Source organism: Corvus kubaryi, unplaced genomic scaffold (assembly GCF_017639235.1).
Source record: "Corvus kubaryi isolate FWS band 111438036 unplaced genomic scaffold, C.kubaryi_AGA036_p1.0 66, whole genome shotgun sequence".
NCBI classification, from domain to species: Eukaryota; Metazoa; Chordata; class Aves; order Passeriformes; family Corvidae; genus Corvus; species Corvus kubaryi.
In genome coordinates, this window is record NW_024582054.1 from 16,624,099 (window position 1) to 16,630,098 (window position 6,000).

At 42.4% G+C, this 6,000-nt stretch overlaps 1 protein-coding gene across 2 annotated transcripts in view; it reads right to left on the bottom strand.

Moving 5' to 3' along the window:
* STON2 (stonin 2) overlaps positions 1–6,000 on the bottom strand; it is a 75,768-nt gene extending 69,768 nt beyond the window's left edge. For both annotated transcript variants that reach the window (XM_042047445.1, XM_042047446.1), the window contains exon 1: positions 5,948–6,000. The gene's annotated coding sequence lies outside the window, so the exon portion shown is untranslated. The remainder of the gene's footprint in view (positions 1–5,947) is intronic.

The window sequence follows — 6,000 nt, forward strand, 5'->3', positions numbered from 1 at the left end:
TCTCTTGCCCGCTCTGGGGAGGCTGAATCCAGCTAACCTTTGGCAAGGGCTGCCATATCCAGTGGACAAGTTTTGGTAGTGGGATGCAGACAAGTAGATTTAAAAATATTTGAGGCATTTACTTCCTCCTCCATAAAGGCACAGGCCCACAAAGGGACAGGGACACTCTGTTACCAAGACTCACTGTGTCAGAGTTGTAAATTTGACACATAATTCACACAGACGCAAAAGTATGTTAGAAACTATTAAAAAGTAGCTGAATAAGAACTTTTTTTTTTCAAGACAAACTTCCTGAAAAGAAAGGATTATCCCTTGAAAGTTACTGTCTGTTTCAGTGTCACTGAAGAGCTAATGTAGCTGTTTGGAGCTGTGGCTCCCAAAGATCTGTGGCTACCCTCAGTCAGCCTTAGCTCCAAGCACATTCATATCAATAACCTGGATTGGACACAGGGAGAATCTGCAAACTTTTCTGGGAAAAAAAGGGTGAATGCTGGTGTCAAACTCTGAGCCCACATGGAGTGTGGTGAACTATTACAGCAGCCTTCATTCAGAGAGACCGGACGATTAAACTGCAGAGGTCAGAGATGTGTTATTTAGGAGAGGAAAGACCACATCTGCCAAATCTATTCTATCTCAGTTTTATCCTCTTCACTGACATTTGAGATTCTGGCTGTGAATGCCCCCAAAGTAATCCATGCACCTATCAACTGAGATCTCATTCCTCATGCTAACTGATGTACTGTATAATTTGCATGCACCTGATGTTTTCACCATGTATAATTTTTATGCATACAATATAAGTTTTAACCAGGTAAATACTTGAACTGTGGTGAACTTGAAACAACCTAGCAAGGACCAGAGAAAAAGAAGCATTTCTGCTGGCAAGTTTCTGTCCTTAAGAACAGCTGGCAACTAAACAGCCACTAATCATTAAACTTCATAGGCCAAATTCTTCCCTACAGCCATTCAATTGAAACTGCTCTATTAGAAAACAAACTGGCCTTGTGCTGCGGAGCTTGACCAGCTCTAGTTTCAGTTCTGCAGCTAGTAATACTTTTTCTCTTCAAAAATGCTTAGTAGATGTTTTTTCATGCATTTCCATCACCCACACAACCACAAAACCACCACGAAATTCTGTGAAATAGTACCTTCTGTTCACCAGAGGCCCCTGATTCAGATGGCAAAATTACTGTATCATATAGCCACCCCCTAATTCAAAAATAAATTGAAGATAATTCTTTCATTTAATTTCACAGCTGGCAAACTCAAGAGCACACAGAGAGAATTGGTTTCTGTAAATATTCATGTCTATAAATGCCAACTAAAACTTGGCCTAAAGGAGCATAATGAATCAAGAAACCGCTCAGCAAAAAGACATCCTTTCTCTCTAGCTCACCAGGCAGGTCTGCTGCCCTTGGACCAGGAGCTCCACTTTGAATCTCAGCTCTGGAGCACACTGTCTGCTCTTTGAATAGCAGGAGAGTTTTGAACTACTAGAGCACCTCTGTAGGATCCTGAAGCACACTGGTCAGTTCTGCCCTCTGTTTCAAGCTGAAGGAATTGTGCTGAGACATTTAGTTCAGTTACCTTAATAAAGCAAGATGAATCACACCTCATTTAACTCCAGACACCCAGCCAGACATCTGAGATAGTCACCTGATGCTCTGTTTATAGTCAATAGAAGGAGCACAACACCTCCAGAGGATCCTTCACCTGATCTATTTTCAAGTGAGGTGAATCCCCCTCCAAGGAGATTATGGTAACTAACTTGGACTTGTATGTCTTTTTCACACCTAGTCTTACACATATTTTTAGACATTTCACTACAGCTGACTGACAAGCCTTAGTATCACTGCTGAGAAATATTTTCAATATTTTGGGAAATACTTCCTGTCAAAAAAGCACCTATTGAAGGCATTTTGGGATTGATGAGAGCAAAAGCTCTTCAATTTTATGGCTTCCCTTCAGGAACTGTATCTCTATAGAACTGATGTATAATAAAGCTATACATTTCAGTAACCTACTTCTTTTAAGATTATTACCTATTAAAGAACGCACTATTTGTTTCTGTGCTTATCTAAGCAACACATTGTCCTAGCATTGATGTCTCCTCTTAACTCTTTTAGCATTTTGCTATGATATTTTTTTTCTGTCAATATATACTAATGATTATGCAAAATTTAAAAATGGGTTGTCAAGTTGGTCAACAGACTGTATCCTAAGTTTACCCTAATAAGCAGCATAAAACCTTACCAGTAGGAGCAGAGTGGTGGAGTAAAATACTTAGCATTAAGGGTACAGCTCTCACACTACCTTTTTTATGGTTTTTACTTACAATTATCTCCAAAATGATCCTGTAGACTTAATTTGCATTAGCACTTGGAGTACATTAAATGAGCTCTTCCTTTTGCTCAGTCTTATCCCAAACAAAATCAGTTTATGTGCTCCAAGATGCACATTGAACTGCAGAAATGCAGGTGATCAGGACATTCATTTTAAAAGTGCATTCCTGCCCTAAATAATGTGCTCATGTATTTACATCCATAGTTTTTCCAGAAGAGAAGAGAATCCTGGAACACTGATGTGTGTCCCCTGGTATTTCCATGGGACTGTTTTTTCAATTTTTTGAATCACAATTTCTGAAATTTTACCCCCCTTTCAGTTTTTAAAAAACCAGGACATTCCACACTGTTCTACTTATTTGCATATTTAGAAGACAGTGAAAATTGATGGCAGAAGTCAATAGGGGATGCATAATCCCTACCTGGAAAGCAATCTTACCCATATAGACACCTGTGGATGGATTTCTGGCCCTGTTTAAGGTCCTGGCAAACCTTTCACCACCTACAAGTAGCAAACATGTAATCCCTAGGGTTTCCAGATGTACGAGCTGAGTTGTGTGGCTTCTAATTTCCTAGGACTCAAATTCTTGTGGCCATAATTGCAGCTATAGTTTTGAAGACGACACATGCTCATACCCAACACATACAAGGACAGGCATTCCTTCCTTGAGGTTAACCACTTGTGAAGTTATTACATCCATTAGCAGAATTCACAATTCTGTAAGAAAACATCTGTCATGTTGGACTCCAAAGAAACCTACTAAGGCATCTGAGGACAAAATAATCTGGTTTTGCAGTTGAGTATTTTGTCTTTTTTTTTGTAATGCAACTAATAGTTCAGACAAATTTGCCAAGAATTGCCTTTTGAAGGTCGCCCTTTCCTGGCTGACCTGCAGAGGGAGTTTAAGTGATTTTCTTAGATAAACACAACTTTCAGATGGCCAAGATTATGTTAGACTGCCACCACCACATGAATCCTTAGATTCTATAGCTTAGTTCCTAATGATCTCTTTAATTTTCCAGCTTTCAAACAGAAAGCTGATGGTATTGCAAAGACGGCCTTTAACAGGACTTCAACAATTCAAAACTGATTCTGTTAGCTTACTGCACAAAGCCTCAGTGCAATACCTGGGTTAAAAGCTGCATGAAGAAAGGGTACTACCAGGAGCCAAGTGTCAGAGCAGGAGAATCCACAAGCCATGACCTTATAGCAGATGCCACCTTGGAAACTGTCTCCCTGACTGGAAAAGGCACTGCTTCCGGGGCAACAGAAGCCTTGCAGAGCAAAACATCTTGAGAGGTTTGTAACACACATAGATACCATTTCTCATCTTTACTTGCTGATGCCAGACTTGAAACAGCTGAAAATTACGGACTCTATAAACAAGATGTATTTAGCCCACTCACAATATGGTTTTAACCCACTCACAGTCTGGGTTTCTCAACCAGGGAACTGTACCAGCTACTAGTTCTTAACAAGATAGCTGGCAAGGCAGCACCAACAAGGACTTGAGATGGGGAGTTGGCCACTACTGAGATGTAGCTGTTATCTTTTTACCTTGCATCCCTTGGACTGTAATCTAAACCAACCACACAGAGTATTAATTATGCCACTCATGTAGTGAGGGATACAAGGAACTCAAATTAAGGAAAGCTCTGCAGTTAAAGACCAAGATATGCTATTCTGTTCTTAATGATAATGAAGGACACAAATTATAAGACAGTACAACTAGTCAGAACTGAGATACCATGTGAGAGAGAAAAAATCGGACCCTTTTCTCTTACTGAAAAGTTTAATGGTCATGCTCCTAATGACATCGATATTTTAAAAATAATTTAAAAGCCACAACTATAAAAGAGCAGAGAGCTAAAGTTGCCAGCTGTATTCCTATATATAAGGAAACCTGTATGTTAGATCTGCCAGGGAGTTACTGCTACATGCTATGTATTTTAAAGCTAAATATGAATATAATGAAAAGCCTTTAATAGTATACAGAAAAGGTTGAAGATTTACCTGAAAAAAAGCATGGCATAACAAAGTAATTCACTGTAAACACTGCTGTAAATTATAATCAATCAAATCTGAAAATTCTTGGAGAAGAGAGAACCTACCCATTAGGAAATTAAGTATTTAGGAAAGTCCAATGCATTGCATAATCCCACATAATTAATCTCATACAGGTGGGGGAAATAGCTCTTCAAGCTTTTTGGTGATAACACAAACTTCATTAAAACGAACCTTTTTATCTGGACAATATTAAGGCAAAGTCCAGATCTCACTTGTCTGTGTAATGCAGGGTATGTTTTGATCACCTTGGCAGAGAAAAAACTAAATCAGAGTCACATGCCAGAATTAGCAAACACAAGCATTTTCCAAGCAACCTGTAGGCTGAAGTTTACTTGCCCAGACTAGTACGTTTGCAAAATTTCACAGAAGACAAGAATGATTCATATCTGATTCACAGGTAAAGAAATGCCAATGTTTGCCAAATTTTTGCAATTTGGCAATACTTGACAATACTAAAAGTGCCCTCAAACCAATACTGCAATATTACCCTAAGGATATTTCCCAGCAAAAGGCGCAACTAAAGTACGAGAAGACGTGAGTTGCAAAGCATCACCTGATCTAGTCAAGCAGTCTAGCATTTTTAAACTTTTGTGTGTCTGGAAACCCGAAGTCTCAAAAAGATTAAACCATGGGAAAGAAAAAAATCCAAAAAGTTGAGGCTGATTACAACCAGTTAATCCACAAAACGATTAACAAAAATCAATACAGAAAAATAGAGCTGCAGTACAGAAAGAATATTTAATGTATGAACTAAACAAATAGGCAGAGAAAAGGCTGCCTGGTCGTACGTCAACACAAAACTCCACTTCGCATGGAAATATGTAATTTGAGCTTTTTTAACCTACAATTTACATAGCGTATTGAAACGTGACAACAGAAAGAAGAGCGAGCGATTTTTGTTTTCCTTGCAATATCTTAACCGCAGAAAAACGTTTCAAAGGCAGCACAATTCAGCGGACCCAAGCAAGAAAAAAATCCAAACCGTGAGTAATTCCATGGAGCAGCTGAGGGGTAGGTGGATACAAGCAGCTTTCCCGTGCTGCTGCTAATGAGCGTTAACCCTTCCGCAGCCGCAGAGCCCCGACCCGCTCGCACGGGCACAGCCGCGCATCCCCGAGGGGTGCATCCCCGGAGAACGAGCCGCGCATCCCCGGAGAACGGCCCTGAGGGAGGCTGCGAGCACCGAGGGGAACAGGTCCACACTCGGTACAGATACTCGCGGCGGGAGCAGCGCCACGACCCCGGGCGGGTAAAGGGCAGGAGCGCGGAGGGGAACCCCGGTCCCGTCAGGGCGCGCAGCCGCCGGCGGCCCCGCTCCGCAGGTACCGAGGGGCAGGCGGCGGCCCCAGCTCCGCCAGCAGGGCCACCTGCCTTCGCTTTAGGTTTCCTCGGCTGCAGTTTCTGATGTCCTCCGCCCGCGCCAGCGCTGCCCGCCAGCCCCGAGCCGCGGTGCCCCTCTCCCGGCGCTCAGAAGGCAGAGCGCGGGCCGCGCCCCCTCCTCCCCGCGGGCCGCAGCCGCCCGGCCCCGCGCACCTACCGGCGGCAGCGCTGCTCCGCGGGCGCGCTCCCGGCGCGCTCGGCTCCGGCTCC